Raw genomic sequence first — 21,241 nt, forward strand, 5'->3', positions numbered from 1 at the left:
ATTTATAAGACATAATTCCCATTTCTCATCTGATAGACTTTCCAAGTCATTTTGACATTTCAGCTTAGATCGTTGAGTGAATTTTTCAGATGTTCATTAATTAACAACCTGTATAGTATGGATAGCATTCCCTTTGGCTTCATCTTCTTCCCGGGCGGACATATTGTTGGTGCAGCCGGTTCGGCTGCATAGGGGCTCGGAGGGGGTTAGTGGCCCACTCAGCTGCCCTAAACGCTGTGCGCATAAATCAGCACATAGATCGGCACGGCCATGCGGCAGACGGAGGGGGCCCCCTTCCCTCCCTGTGCACTTTCGGCAACTCACAGATCGGGCCCCCCTCCTTCACATATGTTACTGATGCCCGAGCAGTGAGTTGCCGAAAGCGCACAGGGTGGGAGGGGGCCTCCTCCGTCTGCCATGCGGCCGCACCGATCTATTACTTAGAAAACATACTAGGAGGGCAGGGGCCTGGCGAGGCTTGCTCTGTCTGGTGGTCTTCGTCACCTAGTAACCAGCATCACTGTCAGATGCCATGCAATATCTGAGATTGATGTTCACTAGGTGACCAAGACCACCAGATAGTGTGCCTCGCACCTAGCAAGCAGCATCGCTATCTTCGGACCTGTTATTGATCCGGGATAGCGGCACTGCTGAAATTAAGCCTAATACTGGTTGGCTGAGCCTCTCAATCAATCAGTGTTAGGGTTCTTCTTTGCTCCACCCACTGAACCTGCCGGTGCTTTTACTGTGTGGTGTGTGTGCTGAGCGTCGTGAAGGGGACTGACTGAAAATAGGCAGTGGTTGCTGCCCTGTCTGTAGAAAACGTTTGGAGTGGAGTGGAGCTCAGTGGACAGTTAAAGAGGTTTGCCCTTCTTTTACATTTTTGGCATATCCACAGGATATGTAACACATGACTATAGCGTTCAACTTTTGTCGTAAATCACATACAATTCAATGAGTTGAACCACGTGAAAGCGCGGCCACCTCTCCATTGATTTTAATGCTCAAAGAAGCCACTGACAGCCACTTTGAATGCATGAACTGGGCGGGGGGATCACGGGAACCTGTCCTCCTAAAAGGTGAGAATACCAGAATACCAGAGTAGCGTCCCATCCTAACCCTGCTTACCTCAGCCTGCCGGAGAAAAGCAGCAGAGGTAACTTTAAATACAGCAGCCCCTCATGGGGAATACAAGGATTTCCTATAACAGACATGTCAGGAGAGGTGACTGCTCTTCTATAAATCCAGTGACTCATAGAGGATGTCTTCTCTGATTGTACACGTTCTCTGCCCTTTTCTACTCCATCCGGCCCAGACCACCATGACAAATTCTCCTGACAGAGCTTGCTCCCAAGACATCTTTGGTCCCTTTCTTCTGCGGCCACCCCCAACCTCTATAGCAACACAATTAAATTGAGACTCAACACCTAAATACATTCAGACCCCAGATCAGACCTGTAAGTGGAGGGGTCTATAAGAATGGGTTTATATGGCGGGGCCCCTAAGAGAATGGTAGGAGTAGTTGGAGACTACAACAACCCTTACCATGCACAATAGCCTACTTATATTAAAATAAATGCTCACTCTGCCATGAAAACGCAGCTAAATGGTGCTTTTTTGTGCTAAATCACAGCAAAACCAATGAATTTTCCTAATTTTAACAGTAGTTGCGACTTGACCACACCGTCTAAATATAAACATATTTTATGCAAGTAGGGCACCGAGCTCTTCAAAGTTGCCTGTATATTTTAGCCAATTAGTCAACAATAAACATATTGTATGAACAAGGGTATATACAGACAGTGCAGTCATGTCGCAGTTTTTTGCCAAAACTACCGCAAAAAAGTGTCAAAATGTCACGGCTTTGCCAAGTTTTTGCAAAAAACGCAGCATTTTGCCACGAGTTTTCAGTAGTCAAGGAAATAAACCGCGACATGTCTGCAATGTCTGACTATAAGGTTACACTTTGTATAACTAATGGTTCAGCAGTAATACAGCATACTCCGCACAGAGCACATAATTATTAAAAAAAAGCACCGTAAGTTTCTGGCATGGGAGACGGCTGTTTCCTAGAGCAGCCAGGAGAAGAACGTAGGTAAGAGGGAGAGGAGACAGAGCTGAGCTCCGCACGGAACATCCTGACGCTGATCAGTGTCATGACCATGTGTGCATTGCAGCTGCTGCACACGATGTATTGTCGCTAGTGTCATGGCCTGCTGTGGTCGTATTGTACACTACTTACATCACTGATGCACCAAGCGGGCCCTACACCAGTGTTCCCTATGAGGTGTGCGGTGACACTATTTACAAGAGGGGGCTGTGTGGCAGTATATAGAAGAGGGGGGCTGTGTGGCAGTATATACAAGGGGGGCTGTGTGGCGCTATCTAAAGGGGGCTGTATGTGGCAGGATATACAGGGGGTTGTGTGTGTGGCAGTATCTACAGGGGGCCGTGTGTGTGGCAGTATCTACAGGGGGTCTGTATGGTGCTATCTCTAGGGGGGCTGTGTGTGGCAGTATCTACAGGGGGTCTGTGTGATGCTATCTCCAGGGAGCAGTGTGGCACTATCTTCAGGAGGGCTGTGTGGCACTATCTATAGGGGGCTGTGTGTGATTCTATCTACAGGGGGCTGTGTGGAGCTATCTACAGGGGGCTGTGTAGCGCTATCTATAGGGGGGTGTCTGTGATGCTATCTACAGGGGGCTGTGTGGCGTTATCTACAGGGGGCTGTGTGGCGCTATCTAAACGGGGCTGTGTGGCAGTATCTACAGGGGGCTGTGTAGCGCTATCTATAGGGGGCTGTCTGTGATGCTATCTACAGGGGGCTGTGTGGCAGTATCTATAGGGGGCTTAGTTTGATGCTATCTATAGGGGGCTCTGTGATGCTATCTACAGGGGGCTGTTTGGCGTTATCTACACGGGGCTGTGTGGCGCTATCTACAGGGGGCTGTGTGGCAGTATCTACAGTGGCTGTGTGTGGCACTATCTACATGGGTTCTGTATGGCCCTATCTATAGGGGGGCTGTGTGTGGCAGTATCTACAGGGCGTCTGTATGGCAGCATCTACAGGGGGTCTGTGTGGCAGCATCTACAGGGCGTCTGTGCGGCGCTATATAGGGGGGCTGTGTGTGATACTATCTACAGGGGGTGTGGCGCAATCCACAGGGGGGGTGTGTGTGCCGCTCTCTACAAGGTTTCTGTATGGCGCTATCTATAGGGAGGCTGTGTGTGGCAGTATCTACAGGGGTTCTGTGTGGCGCTATCTACAGTGGGTCTGTGTGGCGCTATCTTCCTTTATTACCAGCAGCGCCGTTTATGGTCCACCAATTTTTTCTTCCTGCAAATACTTTACAGCGGTAACCACCGCCAGTTACCGGATGGGACCTGGCGGCAGCGGTCTAATGATACCTATTTCATTATAAGTCTACAACAGCATTATGCCTGGGCTAGCACAACACCAAGAGGTGAGCTCAATTGACTTTCCTCTGTTTTATTCCATTACTCTTGGTGATCTGCACTATGTGGCACCGTGCGTTTTTTTGCTTTCTTTACCTACAGGGGGCTGTGTGGCGCTATCTATAGAGGGGCTGTGTGTGATGCTATCTACAAGGGGTCTGTGTGGCGCTATATACAGGGGGCTGTGTGATGCTATCTATAGGGGGTCTGTGTGACGCTATCTGCAGGGGGTCTGTGGTGCTATCCATAGGGACAGTGGTGTAATGAGGGATTTTTTCATTGATGCCTATAATTGATGTTTATAACTGTTTACTTTACTGCTGGACTTTTTAAATTATAGTATTTAAAAAAGTTATTAAAACTAATTTTAAATAAGTTTTCTTATTCTCTTATTTAGTCGCTATATTAGCGTTTACTGGGGGTATTACTTTTGGTCATCAGATCGCCCACCATTGATGGAAACTTGCCCTGCTCCCAAACTGCCCCGCTCAGGAGTCGCCAAGAAATAGAGGGAACATTGCCCTACACATCTGTTGTGGGAACCGGCCCAGCCCATCCCCGTCTGTGGGGTCTGTTTATCAAAATGAGGAGTTGAATTTTCTGCAAACTATAATTTCTGCTGGATTCTCAGATTGCGAGTAGTAATTATTGAGGGGGGGGGGGGGATAATGTTTGATCTGTCAAGGTCGGTTGGGGAATCAAACTTTTCTATAATTTCTTCACCTTTTCAGATTCCTTTTATCACATCTTTAACATTTTTGATGTATGGAAGATGATGAAAATAAAAACGGTTCCTATGACATTTTGGTATTTCTTATACGTAGTGTTTTAATGAACATGTGCAGAAAGATGCAGCTAAATCAAAGCATTCCTGTAAATGTGGTAGCATTTTCCATTTACATCTAAGACTAAGGATATATAATGGGAAGGAGGAAAGTAATTAAAAAACACAAAAGCATAGCAACATTTTATTGTACAAAAATTCTAGGACCAAAAATGTTATGCTGATTAATTTCCTAGTATATCTTTATAGTGGATGGAGTTCAATTTTACTGATACACATCTCCAAATCCCCCGCATAGACATAGAATTAAATGACAAAATTCTGTCTGCTTAATGCTACCACAAAATTGAGCTTAGGAGCTTACTGCATACGGTTATACATTAAACTCAATATTAACCCTTTCAGGACCGAGCTCATTTTGGCCTTCAGGACCAGCCCCATTTTTTTCAAATCTGACACGTGTCATTTTATGTGGTAATAACTCTGGAATGCTTTTGCCTATCCAAGCGATTCTGAGATTGTTTTCTCGTGACATATTGTACTTTATGTTAGTGGAAACATTTTGTCAATAAATTCATTGCTTATTTGTGGAAAAACACCAAAATGTAAAGAAAATTTGCAAAAATTATGATTTTTGAATTATATTTTTTTTGCTGAAATTCATTTGTAATACATTTTCTTCTGTAGCACAGAAGGTTTTACCAGAGAAACACAACTCAATATTTATTGCCCAGATTCTGCAGTTTTTAGAAATATCCCACATGTGGCCCTAGTGTACTAATGGACTGAATCACCGGCCTAAGAAGCAAAGGAGCGCCTAGTGGATTTTGGGGCCTCCTTTTTTTAGAATATATTTTAGACACCATGTCAGGTTTGAAGAGGTGACACGGTTTTGGAAACTGCACACCTCAAGGAATTTATCTAGGGGTATAGTTAGCATCTTGACCCCACAGGTCTTTTGCTATATTTATTGGAGTTTGTCTGTGAAAGTGAAAATCTACTTTTTTTCTGAAATAATATTAAAAAAATTAATATTTTCAAGGAATAAAGAATAAAAAGCACCCCAAAACTTGTAAAGATACTTGATTATGGCAATACCCCATATGTGGTACTAAACTGCTGTTTGGACCCACGGCGGCAGAGCTCAGAAGGGAAGGAGCACCATTTGGATTTAGGAGCGCAGATTTTGCTGGAATAGTTTTTAGTGCCATGTTGCGTTTGCAACACACTGGAGGGACCAAAACAGTGGAAACCCCCCAAAAGTGACCCAATTTTGGAGACTACACCCTCTAGGAATTTTTCTAGGGGTATAGTTAGCATTTTGACTCCACAGTTTTTTTTGCGGAATAGTGAAATGAGACCCTGAAAATTAAAATCTACTTTTTTCTGAAAAAACATAGAAATTACATTTTTACAAGGAATAAAGGAGAAAAAGAACCCCAAAATTTGGAAAGCAATTTCTCCTGATTACAGCAATACGCCATATGTGGTAATAAACTGCTATTTGGACCCGCGGCAGGACTCAGAAGGGAATGAACAATATTTGGCTTTTGGAGCTCAAATTTAGCTGGAATAGTTTTTGGGTGTCATGTCGCATTTGCAAAGGACCTGAGGTACCAAAACAGTGGAAACACCCCAAAACTGACCCCATTTTGGAAACCACCCCTTAAGTAATGTATCTAGGGGTATAGTTTGCATTTAGACCCCACAGGTCTTTTGCAGAATTTATTAGAATTAGGCCGTGAAAATGAATATCAAAATTTTTTCCATAAAAATGTTGCATTTTTTCATTTTCACAATGGCTAAAGGAGAAAAAGCACCCCAACATTTGTACAGCAATTTCTCCCGAGTACGGCAATACCCCACGTGGTCATAAATGCTTTTTGAATAGAAATTAATTAATCCTTTCAGGACTGATCCATTTTTTGCTTTTACATTTTAGTTTTTTTCTCCCCGCTTTCCAAGAGCCATAACTTTTTTTATTTTTCCATCATTAGCGTCGTGTGAGGGCTTATTTCTTGCGGGAGGAGTTGTAGTTTCTAGTGACACCATTTAAAGTACAATTTAATGTACTGGGAAACTGAAAATAAAATTCTTTGCAGGCTGAAATTGCAAAAAGCCATGATTCCTCCATTGTTTTTTGGGTTTCGTTTTTACGGCTTTCACCGTGCGGTAAAAACAACAACTTAAATTTTTTCTGGGACCTAATACGACTACGGTGGCTACCAAATGTATACAGTTTTTTTTATATTTTACTACTTTTACAAAGTTTTGTTAAAAAAACAAAACGTTTTATTTCACCACATTCCGGGAGGCATTTGTTTTTTTATTTTTTGGTCGATTGAGCTAGGGCTTATTTTCTGCGGGACAAGCCGTAATTTTTATTGGTACAATTTTTTTTTAAATACAACTTTTTGATCACTTTTTCTGAATTTTGTATTAAAAGCAAAGGTGACCAAAAAACAGAGATTTTGGCGTTTTAAATTCTTTATTTTTTACGGCGTTCATAGTTAAATAATGGTTAATTGTAACAGTTCTGACTTTTACGGATGCAGCAATACCAATTTTGTTTATTTTTTATTTTTTACATTACTTTAGAGGAAAAATGGGAAAGGGGGATTTTTTGGACTTTAAATATATTATATATTTTTTTCACTAATAATAACTTTTTTTACTTTTTCTTACACATTTTATTAATACCCTAGGGGACTTGAACCAGCGATCATTAGATCGCTGGTAGGTACAATACACTGCAATACTAATGTATTGCAGTATAATGTCATTTTTACAGATTCCTGTAACAGGGTGATCGCTGATCCTGTCCGTTAGTCCTGGGTGTCAGCTGTAATACACAACTGACACCTGCAGAATATGGAGCGGGCGCAGCGCATTAGTCCGCTCCATATATAACCCCCCGCACCAAGACATGCTATTAAGTTGTGGTGGGGCGAAGGCGTTAATGCGCAGCGGATGGTGCAAAGTGAAAATTACAATTTTCCACTGATATGCCATTTTAATGCACAATATGTTGTGCCCAATTTGTGCCACTGAAGACAAATACCTCATACAATGTTGAGCGGGTTCTCCCGGATATAAAATGTCATATATGTGGACATAAGCTGGTGTTTGGGCACGCTGTAGGGCTCAGAAGGGAGGGAGCGCCATTTGGCTTTTGGAGCGCAGATTTTGCTTGGTAATAGTTCTGTTTGGGGTTTTGCTGGTATTTCAGGTTATAATGTGGCATGTGTAAGCTGGGCAGAGCACATCAGGGCATATAAGAGGGTATCATTATGCGGTAAATAAATAATAATTCATAGATATGTGGCCGGTGTCGCACTGATAAATGGCGCCCGATCTTATCCGTTTTTGGACACTCTGCACAATTTCTGTCGCTATATTCTGAGAGACAGAACTTTTTTTTTTTTCCACTGGATCTGTGTGAGGACTTATATGTTGCGGGACAATCCGTAGTTTTATTGGTGCCATTTCAGAGTAGATGTGATTTTTTTAGCACTTTTTATTCCATTTCTTGTCCTTTTTTTTTTTACAGTGTTCACCGTGCGCTATAAATTACATTTTACTTTATTCAGCGGGTCGATACGATTATGGCGATATCATATTTATATCGTTTTTTTATGTTTTGTGTTTGTGCAATAAAATCACTTTTCGATAAAATTATTTATTTTCTGTCACCATATTCTGAGAGTCATAACTTTTTTATTTTTTAGTCAAAAAAGCTGTGTAAGGGCTTGTTTTTTGCGGGACGGGTTGTAGTTTTTATTGGTACTATTTTGGGGTACATGCGACTTTTTGATCACTTTTTATTCTATATTTTGGGAGGGTTGATGACCAAAAAAATAGTGATTCTGACATTGTTTTTTAATTTATTTTTTTGCGGTGTTCACCGTGCGGAAAAAATAATATTATAGTTTTATAGTTTGGGTCGTTGTGAACGCGGTGATACCAAATATGTGTACTTTTTTCCTATAATAAAAGTCTTATCATAGGAAAAATAGCATTTTTTGTTTTTGTAACATGACTTGTTTTTACACTTTTATAAAACATTTTTATAATTTTTTTTTTTTTACTTTTTACTTGTTTTACTTGAAGCCCTGCAGCACTGATGGCTGCTATAATACATTACACTACCTAGGTAGTGTAACGTATTATAAACTGTCAGTGTGACGCTGAGAGTCACACTGAGAGGAAGCCTATCAGGACCAGTCTCCTGCTGGTACAAATAGGCTGCCGTGCATGGCAGACCCGGAGGCTGTTGTATTTGCCATGCAACCAACTGCAGCACCCACAATCGGTCCCGGGGAAAGTTTGTTGTAGCAACAAACTTTTCAGTTTGTTATAGTAACAAACTTTCCTGTTCGTTGCTACAACAAACTTTCCCTGCGATCAAATGACCGGGACCCAAACCAATCAGGTCCCGATCATGTCTCCGGGACCAGAGGCAGGAGTTAACAGCGCGATCCGGGTGTCAGCGCTACTCTGAGATACCCGCTTCCCAAACGCCGACGTGAATTTACTGTGGGCGCTTGGGAAGCGGTTAAAACAGTATGCACCAGAGCTGAAATCACAATAACACTCTAAAGAACTGCTCTTCTGTCTATCATACATACAACCTCTGGCTAGTCCTCGTAGACTAACTGTCAGAGGTGACTGTGACGTCACACTGACAGTTGGAATATATTACACTACCTATGTAGTGTAATGAATTCTAGCAGCGATCAGAGCTGCAGGTAAAAAAAGAAAGTGTAAAAAGTAAAGAAAAAAGTTTAAAAAAAAGTTAATAAAAATGTTTTACAAAAGTGTAAAAATAAAAGTAATTTTTTCCTATAATAAGTCTCTTATTATAGGGAAAAAATGAAAACGTTAAAAAACAGTACACATATTTGGTATCACCGCGTTCGTAACGACCCAATCTATAAAACTGTAATGTTATTTTTACCGCACAGTGAACGCCGCAAAACAACCAAAACTAAAAACAATGCCAGAATCACAATTTTTTGGTCACCACCCCTCCCAAAATATACAATAAAAAGTGACCAAAAAGTCGCATGTACCTGAAAATAGTACCAATAAAAACTACAACCCGTCCCGCAAAAAACAAGCCCTTACACCCGTTTTTTTTTACTGGAAAAATAAAAAAAGTTACGGCTCTCAGAATATGGTGACACAGAAAATAAATTATTTTATAAAGAAGTGATTTTATTGTGCAGACGCTGCAAAACATAAAAAAACTATATACATATGGTATCGCCGTAATGGTACCGACCCGCAGAATAAAGTAAAATTGTAATTTATAGCGCATTATGAACGCCGTAAGAAATAAAGAATTTAAAACGCCAAAATCACTGTTTTTGGTCACCAAAGCTCTAAATAAAATGTAATAAAAAGTGATTAAAAAGTTGCATGTACCAAAAAATGGTACCAATAAAAACTACAGCTCGTCCTGCCAAAAATAAGCCCTCACACCGCTCAATTCATGGAAAAATAAAAAAGTTATGGCGTTTGGAAGGCGGGGAGTAAAAAACTAAAATGGAAAAGCAAAAAAGGATCAGTCCTGCAAAGGTTAATTAATTTCTATTAAAAGAATAAATTATTACCACATGTGGGGTATTGTCATACTCGGGAGAGATTGCGCTACAAACTTAGGGCGACTTTTTCTCCTTTATCCCATGTGAAAATGAAAAAATTCAACATTTTAGAGGACAAAAATGTTTATATTCATTTTCACGGCCTAATTCTAAAAAATTCTGCAAAAAACCTGTGTGGTATAAATGCTTACTATACCCCTAGGAAAATTCCTTGAGGGATCTAGTTTCCCAAATGGGGTCAATTTTGTGGTGTTTCCACTATTTTGTTCCCTCCAGGGTGTTGCAATCGCGACATGGCACTAACAACCAATCCAGCAAAATCTGCGCTCTAAAATCCAAATGGCGTTCCCTCCCTTCTGAGCGCTGCCGTGGGTCCAAACAGCAGTTTATTACCACATATGAGGTATTTCCATAATCGAGAGAAGATGCTTTACAAATGTTGGCAAGCATTTTCTTCTTTATTCCTTGTAAATATTACAAATTTCTATGTTTTTTCAGAAAAAAAGTAGATTTTCATTTTCACAGACTAACTCCAATAAATATAGCAAAATACTTGTGGGATCAAAGTGCTAACTATACCCCTAGATAAATTCCTTGAGGGGTCTAGTTTCCAAAATGGGGTCACTTTTGGGGAGTTTCCACTGTTTTGGTACCACAAGACCTCTTCAAACCTGACATGGTGCCTAAAATATAATCTAAAAATAAGCAGGCCCCAAAATCCTGTAGGTGCTCCTTTGATTCTGAGGCCGGTGTTTCGGTCCATTAGGGCACTAGGGCCACATGTGGGATATTCCTAAAAACTGCAGGACCTGAGCAATAAATATTGACTTGTATTTCTCTGGTAAAACCTTCTGTATTGCACAATTTTTTTTATTACAAATGAATTTCGGCAAAAAAAAAAAGAAATTTGTCAATTTCCCCTCTACTTTGCTTTATTTCCTGTGAAACGCCTAAAGGGTTAAGAAACTTTCTGAATGCTGTTTTGAATACTTTGAGGGGTGCAGTTTTTAAAATGGGGTGATTTATTGGGGGATTCTAATATATAAGGCCCTCAAAACCACTTCAGAACTAAACTGGTCCCTGTAAAAATAGCCTTTTGAATTTTTCTTGAAAATGTGAGAAATTGCTGCTTAAGTTCTAAGCCTTGTAACGTCCTAAAAAAATAAAAAGATGTTCAAAAAACAATGCAAATATAAAGTTCATATATGGGAAATGGTAACTAGTGACTATTTTGTGTGGTATTACTATCTGTTTTACAAGCAGATACATTAACATTTAGAAAAATGCACATTTTTGCAAATTTTCTCTACATTTTACAATTTTTTTCACAAATAAATATTAAATTTATCGACCAAATGTTTCCACTACCATAAAGTACAATATGTCACGAGAAAACAATCTCAGAATCGATTGGATAGGTAAAAGCATTCCGGAGTTATTACCACATAAAGTGACACATGTCAGATTTGAAAAAATCGGCTGTGCCACAAGGCCAAAACAGGCTGCGTCCTAAAGGGGTTAATGCTGTTTTTAAAAAAGTAACAAACTTTTTTTTCTAATCTCATGCAACCTCTTTAAACATATCAATTGATTTAATTCTGCAAGACTGCAACCTGTGGGTCCTTCCTAAAAATAGTATTAAGGGGATGTAGATTAAAAAAAACAAAGACCCTCTAACTGATATTCAAAGGCTCCCAACACTTGTAAATCTATTACCAGGCTAGGAATCCTTTTTTTTTACCAAATGAATCCTGTTTGGGGGCAGGGATATGACAACATCTAGGGGCGCTTAAAAAGAAAGCATAAAGTGGTTGCCACCCTTTGTTGACCAGGACCATTACCCTGGGGGACCACTGCTACAGTTACGTGCACTTCCTTGTAGTACAGATCATGGAATTGTCCGTATTAGAGGAAGCCAAAGATAAATCCCTGAAAGTCATTGATACCAATTACTGCTTACATAAGAAAATATACAAAATAAGCAAATATTAGATGTAATTTCTTCAAGACATGACTTTCCTGTAATGCCATGACTCATGTGATTTCTCTTGCACTGCTAGAACGGAGAAACAGTTCACAGATTACGTTATGTTTCTAAGCAGACATTTAATAGGGCTCGTAAAAGGCATAACATGTCTGACAGATTAGTAGCGCTCGTAAAGCTAATGAAAGGGACCTATCAGAGCTACTTTAATGTTGTCGTATAGTGTCAGGATCCTAATCATCTAGTTGCTGTGCGACACTAGGAAAATGCATCATTCACACTATGGAAAAATTAAGATTAAATGCAGTGTAGAAATAATGATCATAATCTAGAGAAAGCATAATAGTCTGCATACTTATATACCGTGGAGTCTAAACAAAAGTAAACAGATTTATAATGTTTTCTGGTTAGACTGAGTTCATGTCTTCTCATAAATTCGTATATCTGAAACCAAGTTAAATCATTGAACAGCTTTCTGTCCTCATCTCATTTTAAAGAGGCTCTGTCACCAGATTATAAATGCCCTATCTCCTACATAATCTGATCGGCGCTGTAATGTAGATAATCAGCATTATACACTTCTCTCCATTCATGTCCATTTGTACTCAGCACAGCGTGATCTCGCGGTGCTGTCACATACACCCACATTAACTTTACTGAAGTGTCTTGAGAGTGAATAGACATCACCTCCAGCCAGGACGCGATGTCTATTCACACTCCCGACACTTCAGTAAAGTTTGCTGTCAGCATGCTGTCATTCACAGCGTTATCTCACGAGATCACGCTGTGCAGCGATTAAGTCTCACACAAACTTTACCGAAGTGTCGGGAGTGTGAATAGACATCGCGTCCTGGCTGGAGGTGATGTCTATTCACTCTCAAGACACTACAGTAAAGTTAATGTGGGAGTAAGTGACAGCACAGCGTGATCTCGCAAGATCACTCTGTGCTGAGTAAAAATGGACATGAATGGAGAGAAGTGTATGACCCTGATTGATCACTGATTGATCAGCGTCATACACTTCTCTCCACAACGCCCACATGGTCAAAAGTTAAAAAACGCCCAGTTGTCTATTAAGAAACTAATTAGCATAAATCTAAAATTGCTCATAACTTGCTAAAAAATGATAGTTTTTCGAAATAAAAACCACTGCAGTTATCTACATTACAGCGCCGATCAGATTATGTAGGAGATAGAGCATTTATAATCTGGTGACAGAGCCTCTTTAACAAACACGCAGGTTTGTAAGATCCGGGAGCTTCTGTTTATTATCTTCTATTCAGGCATAGTTCAAAATAAGGATTTTTCAAAAAGTTTCTCCTCACTTTTACTTTGCAATGTCCAGGAATCCCTTCAGGACCGAACACAACAGGCTTTGTGGAAGAAGACGACAGCATCCACCCAGGTGTAGAAATATATCAAAATGGTGTTTATTCGAAAATAATTAAAAAAAAAGCTGCAACGTTTCATCCCACGCAGGGGATTCCTGGACATTTTGACTTTGCATCCCTATTTTAGCCCCTTGAGAGGGAAACACTTATGAAAGGAGTTTGCTGTGGACACCGTTGTTTTTTCTACTCTAGGGACCGTGACCTGGGAATCTAACCAGGAAAGGCTATACCACCTTGGGGAAGTTCTAGGGTGAAGAATGGTGAGATTTCTTAGACTCCGCACCTCAGTTTAGCCAGTGTCAAACCAATTGCAAAAATGGGGACATAGATATACTGAAAAAAACATAGAAAAGGCCATACTTACTACATGGGTTGGTAGACAAAACTTCCCAACAGGACGCAGACAAGTCAAAAATGCTACAGAAAAGTTATTTTTCATACATTTATGAGTACCATCTTGAACAAAATTTTATTACTTCTTTTTAAGTTTGTTAAAACATACCTAAAATATGACATTATTTATCCTTTGCGTTACTGATTTAATACTTTATTTTATTTTGCATCAGATTATACTCTAAGATTAAATTCTAATTACTATTTAGATCGAAGCAGGTACAGCCTGAGTACTTCAATCATGATCGTTCACTAGAACGTCCACAGATGGATGGGTTTTCAGGAATATTTTTTCACTAAGTAATAACATTATTAATAAGTTCTGTATTCGAGCCAGCTGGTGCCCTCAGCCCCGGCTGTGAAAATAGATTCCGAAAAGTCTCAAACAAGTAGGGCACAAAGAACATATTTGTAATATGACTTTTATTGTCTTTGTGTATTAGTTCTATTCATCCACGTAGGCCTTTAAGACAAGGTATTGCCAACAAATGAATAAGGTACAACTATGATTTCAGTAACGTCCGTGAACATTTTTATATTTGTCTTCTCTCTGTTCTAGATTTTTGACACTAGTGAGATGAGTGCTATGATTGAGGTCAGTTACCACGTTTCTGTCCCCACTCCATTATCTGAGATGGAAAGAAAAGCATCACAATTCACCAACATCTCTTTATAGAAAATCTTGCTGAACATCTTCTAAATTCCCCAAGGTTGGAAAATAATGTTTTTAAAGAAAACCTACACTTTAAACAATATTGTTACAACATTTCCCAGTTTAAATCGACATAAAATGATGAAGGGCAAAACCTTTTTTCTTAAAAAACTGCAGGGGAAATGTATAATTACATGCCTGTCATTATAATGAATGGCCCACCATGTAATACATGTCCGATCTGGGGGCTTCTGAATGGGAACCATTCTAACTTAGGCTACATTAACATGACAGGGAAAAACGGCAGTGTGACGTCATCTTTTTTAACGGTCGTCACACGGCCTTCTTTAAAACAGTATAGTTCCCTGGCTGTATTCACACGGCCGTTTTTTTTTTAATGGCCCCTTGAAATTGGTCATCAAGAAATAGGACATATCCTATTTTTGGCTGTTTTCACAGTCAGATGGCTCCCATAGGAGCAGTGTTTAACGGCCGTTTTTCAGGAATCAATCCTTGTGACGACCGTTTAAAACTGATCCTGGTCAAGACGACTCCTAGGGCACAGTGCTACTTTAAGCGCGGGGCCTGGGGAAGCCCTCGACGTCACTGCCAGAATTCCCGGCAACACTCTTGCCAGGGATTTCGCTCCTGGAGAGAGCCCCTCATATCACTGTCCCGTTGTGGACATTGACGTCATGGGATCCTCTTGAAGCAGGATCTCCTGGCAAGGGGGATGTGGCGCTATCTACAGGGGTGTGGCACTATCTTCAAGGGGGGTGTGACTATCTGCATGGGCACTGTGGCACTATTTGGGCACAATGTAGAGGTAACACTGTGGCGCTATCTATATGGGCACTATGTGTGGCAGTATCTACATAGGCACTGTGGCACTATCTATGTGGGCAGTGGCACTTTATATGTGGGCACAATGGCACTTTATATTTGGACACTGTGGCACTATGTGGGCACTGGTATTATCTATGTGGGCTCTATCTACAGCAGGCACTATGTCACTATTTACATGGGCACTGTGGTGTTTTCAGGGGTTTTGGACAAAAAGAACCCTGACAAATGAAATCCATCAGTTTTTTTAACGGCTTATGAAAAACAAGTGACAAACGGCCATTAAAAACGGACAGAGGAACTGAAAATGGATGAAAATTTGGAGACACTGATGCAAAACGGCCATGAAAAACTGATACTTGATCACTTTTTAATGGCCATTTTTTTTTACTCTTTTGTGAATGTAGCCTTAAGACCCTTTTCCATGGGCCAATTATCGGGCAAACGCTCGTTCATAGAACGCTCAATGCCGATAATTGCCCTGTGTAAACAGGGCAGGGATCAGCAGATGAACGAGCAAACGTCTGTAAACAGGGAGACGTGCTGCCAACATGATAATAATGTATGGGGACGAGTGATCGGGGGAACAAGCGCTAGTCCCCCCTACTAGCTCTTTGTGCTAGCTGTCTCGTTTATCGGCGCTTGTTTAAACGTCCCAAGATGGGCCGTGTAAGAGGACCTTTAGAATCTCTCTGCACTGGCTCATAGAGGGGAGGTCCTCAGGCAATTTTTTAATCCATCCATGTGAAAAAAGGGCACAAGACAAATATTTTGACATCATTACACAGAACGGTTGTTAGCATATTACAAATTAATAGATACAACACATTAAAAGCTTGTACCAGAATCTACGATTACCACCTATCCAAAAGAGCTTGAATGGCGTGGTCGACGAGCTTGCACCCGCCTCTCCATTTAATGTCTATGGAACTGACGGAAACAGCCAAGTGCTGTACTCAGCTGTTTCATTCCCGTTGACTTTAAAAGGAGTGGCGATCGAGCAATGAGGAGGAACAGTGGGTTCGGGAACCTGTTCTTGCGATCGGTGGGGATAGGCGATAATTGTCGATTCTAGGAATACTCCTTTAAAGGGGCTATACAGGATTAGAAAAGCATGACTGTCACATGGCTGCTGCTAGAAATAATGCCATATCTGTGTTTCGGTTTTGGGAGGTATAGCAGCTCAGCTTCATGGAAAAGAATGGGGCTGAGATGTAAGTCCTGTTTTTGGATGAATGCAGCCATATTTTTCTAATCCTGTACAAATACTTTCAATTGAAGGAACCTATGTTATAAAGAAGCTGTTTTTCGATGTTTTTGCACAAACCATTTTGTCTTAATAGAAAATCTCTACTTCAAATACACTATTTAGACAAAAGTATTGAGACACACTTCTTAATCAATGGATTTAGGCGTTTCATTCAGTCCCATTGCCACAGGTGTATAAAATCCAGCATCTCGCCAAGCAGTCGTCTTTACAAACATTTGTGATGGAATGGGTCGTTGTAAAGAGATCCCCGAATTCCAGCGTAGTCCTGTAATAGGACGTCACTGTTGTAACAAGTCAGTGCATGACATGTCTTCCCTCCTAGAGATTCCACCATCAACTGTGAGTGATATTATTGTAAAGTGGAAGCGTTTAGAAGCTAGAGCAACTCAGCCACGAAGTGGAGAACACGTAACATTACAGAGCGGATCACTGCTGAGGTCCTTTTCTGTTTCAGCATGACTATGCCTCAGTGCACAAAGCAACGTCCACAAAGACATGGTTGGTTGGTTGGTTGGGTGAGTTTGGTGTAGAAGAACTTGACTAGACCGTACAGAGTCCTGACCTCAACCCTAACAAACCCCTTTGGGATGAACTAGAACGGAGATTGTGAGCCAGGCCCCCTCATCCAACATCAGTGTCTGACCTCACAAATGCTCTTCTTGATGAAAGGGCAAAAATTCCCACAGACACCCTCCAAAATCTTGTAGAAAGCCCCCAGAAGAGTGGAAGCTGTTTTAGCTGCAAAGGGGGGACCAACTCCAAATCAATACTTAGGGATTTAGAATAGGATGTCACAAAAACCCCTGCAGGTGTAATGTGTAGGTGCCCAAATACTTTTGTCCATATAGTGTATCTTGTGTTATGATGCTTCTGAATTTTAACTGCTTTTCGAAATGGTATCTCATGAATTTGCATGAGGGATTTCAGCCCAGCCCTATAACAATACATTTAAAGTTTTCTCGACATACCAACAGCTGGCTGGCCTGAATGACCTTGTGATTAGTCACTTCCTTCTCTGATGATGTCTACAAATTCCTCTCCATCGATATGTTTAGTTGTAATCAAACCCCTTCATCTGGACATTGATATGACATATCTGCTGGCAGATCCATCCAGCAAATGTTGGAGAAAGAGGAATTGGGCATTTGGATCTCAATATGCCCGATCCTTTGTTCCTACAGGAGATAAGCCACTGCCAGAAGTTTATAGGAGTGGCTTTTTCCCTTTTCCAAATAAAAAAAAACCGTCAGTTGTGTATAGCCTGCTTTAGAGGGACCTGCAGCCAATCTGATGTCTCTGGTGGGCCACAGGCAACATACTGCTGGCAGCCAAGGGCGTACCTATTCTAGAAGCATACCATGCAGCCGTTATGGGTTCGTGAAGATAGGAGTGTCAACCCTGGTTGTTTCCATCCCCTTTGCTATTGGGTGGCAAGAAGCTGTGGAGAACTCCTGTTGATAGGAAACAAAGGGGGTGGGGAATTGTCTAAAGGTTTACGAAAATGGCATGGAGGGGGAAACAAACGCAATGTCCATCTGTCTGAGGTGACAAAATCCAGCACCATAATGGGGGGCCTAATTTAATCTTTGCTATGGCGGCCCCTCTTTTCTATGTTTGCAGCTGCTATCAGAGTCCACCCAAATTGTCTAGATCTGCCAACAAATATTTCATGTCTCTGACCATATTGTTTATATCTAACTAAAAGTTTTAAAAACAGCAACACTCAGAATGTAAACGGCGACACATGATCTAGAACTTCATAGAATTCCAGCAAATGTAGTAAAAAAAATTAAACAGTAAGTACATTTACACATGCCTGCTTTAAGCATAACACAAGAACACCAACATAGAATTCTAAAAATGTAGGAAAAATGCGTATAAGCAAATAAAAAAAAAAGAACGAATAAATGCATAGGGGGTGTATATAGAACGGGAGTCCTCAGAGCTCTTAAAACCTCACTCTGATTGGGTATGTAAGCTTTAATCTCCACTGTGTTGAATTTCTGCAGTGTTAAAGGAAAGGGACTATTAGGATTTTGTCATAGCATTGCATTAGTGTCTACCTTGTTTCCTATTGTATTTCGTTTAAGTGCGCATTCACAGATGGCAAACATACCGTGTAACCCAGTTTAGCTGCTATTCTTTCCTCAATATTGTTTTGCAGGTCGGATGTATTGTTTGATTTTCATTCCATATACTCAATTGATACAACATGTTACATTAATGCCTCAGGAACCAACATCCTAGACGACCACATTCCAATGTAATCATATAAGAGAGGGCTTATTTTTCATAGTGCGCTCCACGGTCATCCTTTCATAGGTATCTCTGCCTACAGGTTATTGATGTTTGTATGTTACTAACTATAATATATATATATATATATATATATATATATATAAAATGGTTTTCAGACAACAAATCTATTAATACTATAGATCTAATCTATCTACTGTAATGGCCGCCGCTCCCTGCTACCATTCTAAACTTACCTGGTCCCAGCGTCTTCTTCCTCCTACCGATGCCTCTTCTCTCTTCCGAAGTTAGAGTCTGACCGCCTCCAACAACTCCAGCGCCCTACTCTGGGTCCTAGTGTATGCGCGTGCTGATTTTCTCTGACTTACAGGGCCATCGCGCACCACATTGTCCACCCAGCTTTTCCTGGGTATAAAGGGTCTTTCCTTTCCTGTACACCGTGCCTGATCTATCAGGTTCTTCCAAGCTAGTCTGGTGATACTTTGCCATTACGTTATTGGATTTCCTGTGATTGACCTCTGCCTGTACCTTTCGACTATCCTTGCCTGCCACCTTCCCTGACCTCTTGCTTGTGACACGTGACTAACTTTTGCCTCCTGCCCTGACCTTTGCTCAACCAACTGTGTGTCTGTTTGCTGCCTGCCCTGATCTTTGCTATACCTCACTCCGCATACTGTCTATTGATTTTGTACTATGCCGGTTTACATTGGCTGTCACCAAGGTAGACTAATCTGGGGGTAGTGACCTGGGGTTCCCCTGCAGTGAAGTCCAGATCCCTATATAAGGGTCAAAGGGTGGAAACCAGAAGTCTCCTTAGACTTCGCTCCCCAATTCAGCCCTACGTTTAATCCCTTGGTGACAAAGTGGATTTACACCACCCTCTACTTGCAGATTAACATATTCATTATCTACGAGCCCCATGACAGTTAGATCATGCCATGGACCCCACTGACACAACCCTGCCTGAAGTTTCTTATCTGGCCAAGAACTATGTAGGCAACGTACCCGCCATTTTGTCTAAATGCCATATCCAGTCCTGCTTCTCCTGTGGTGCCTACATCACCACCTCAAGCTGCATTCTTTAGTCATGGATTGCATTTACCTACTCCCCACTATATGAAGGTGACCTAGTGATGTAGGGGGTTCTTGAATCAATGCACAATCCATTTTGAGTTGACGGCACATCAATTTGCTTTAGACCAAACTAAGGTAGTCTACATAATATCTTGACTGACTGGTTAGGCGCTGGCATGGTCATCTCCTTTGTGGGAACGGAACAATCCAATCGTGAACGACGAAATTTAAGCTTTCGTTGAGAATTTTAAAAAGGTGATTGAGGAACCTGCTTGGGCATCCTCTGCGGCATTGTCACTATTCAAGCTCCATCAAGGCATCTCTACTGTTAGGCAATATGCCATCCAGTTTTGCACCGTGACCACAGAAATACAATGGAACAACAAAGCTCTTGTTGCTACATTTTAGGAGAGTCTTGCAGGCCGCATCAAGGATGAATTGGCAGGTCAGTTTCTTCCTACTACGTTGGACGATTTAAAATCTTTGGCCAATCGTATTAATATTTAATTCACAACGTGAGATGTATCTATCTATCTATCTATCTATCTATCTAATACCTATATTTTTCTCATCTTTTATCTGCTTATCTATCCTCAAAAATAAATAGAAGCAATTGTCCACACTTATCCCAAAATTTTTTGAAAACATTCATGGTTTAGCAGTCAAATGCTAATTTCTGTTTAATTGGAAATGGGGAGTAGGAATGAAAAGCTATAGGGTTATAATTATAACAAAATTAATTGCCATCACATACCCGCTGCTGTGCTGTATGGAGATAAAGAGCACATTGATACATGGAGAATGTTTGCTCTGCAGTGACTGGAAAGCAGAAATAATATGTATTGTTGCCAGGCTCCAATCTGCTATAGAGAAATCAGCTATGTATCGGAAATGGCTTGGAAGAGATTATTTGGGGACTTATCCAGCTGGTTCCTTTCCAGGACTTGTTCTTTGCAAACCGTTGTTTTATCTTGGGCTGTAATTGTCATGGCTGAAGTTTTTACTGACTATTTTATAGTGAAGAAATAAGACTACCATTCATTTTACTATAGAGGAGCACAGTTTGTATTTAGATCTCATAAAGCGAAGAAGATAAAGGGTGTCTTTTAAGGCAGCCTAACTACATTAATTTCCAGCATGTAGCTTTTCAGGGCAATAGATTGCAGGGGCAAACAAGGGGCGGTTAAGAGCGTTGGGGCCTACAAAAGAGACAGAATGAAATTAATTTAACTGAAATGTTGATTTCCCGGAGTCTGTAGGTGGCCCATCATGAGTTAAAGCGTTTTATCCTAGTTATAGCAGAAGAGACATCATCTTGGAATAAATGAATTAATTAGCTATCTTAAATTAAGCCCAGCTAAAGAAGCCACCACTGAGATATTTTGCAGCAAAAAAATTATTTTATTAGGGAGGAAAATTGTGCCGCCTAAGCACTCCAGGAAATGAAAATTTAAGGTAAGCAAATTTTATTCTTTCCCAGACATCCTACAGCAGGACGGCCTGGGAATTGATAAGCAATAGTTGAAGGGATT

This window comes from Rhinoderma darwinii, chromosome 3, assembly GCF_050947455.1.
Source record: "Rhinoderma darwinii isolate aRhiDar2 chromosome 3, aRhiDar2.hap1, whole genome shotgun sequence".
Classification (NCBI taxonomy): Eukaryota; Metazoa; Chordata; class Amphibia; order Anura; family Rhinodermatidae; genus Rhinoderma; species Rhinoderma darwinii.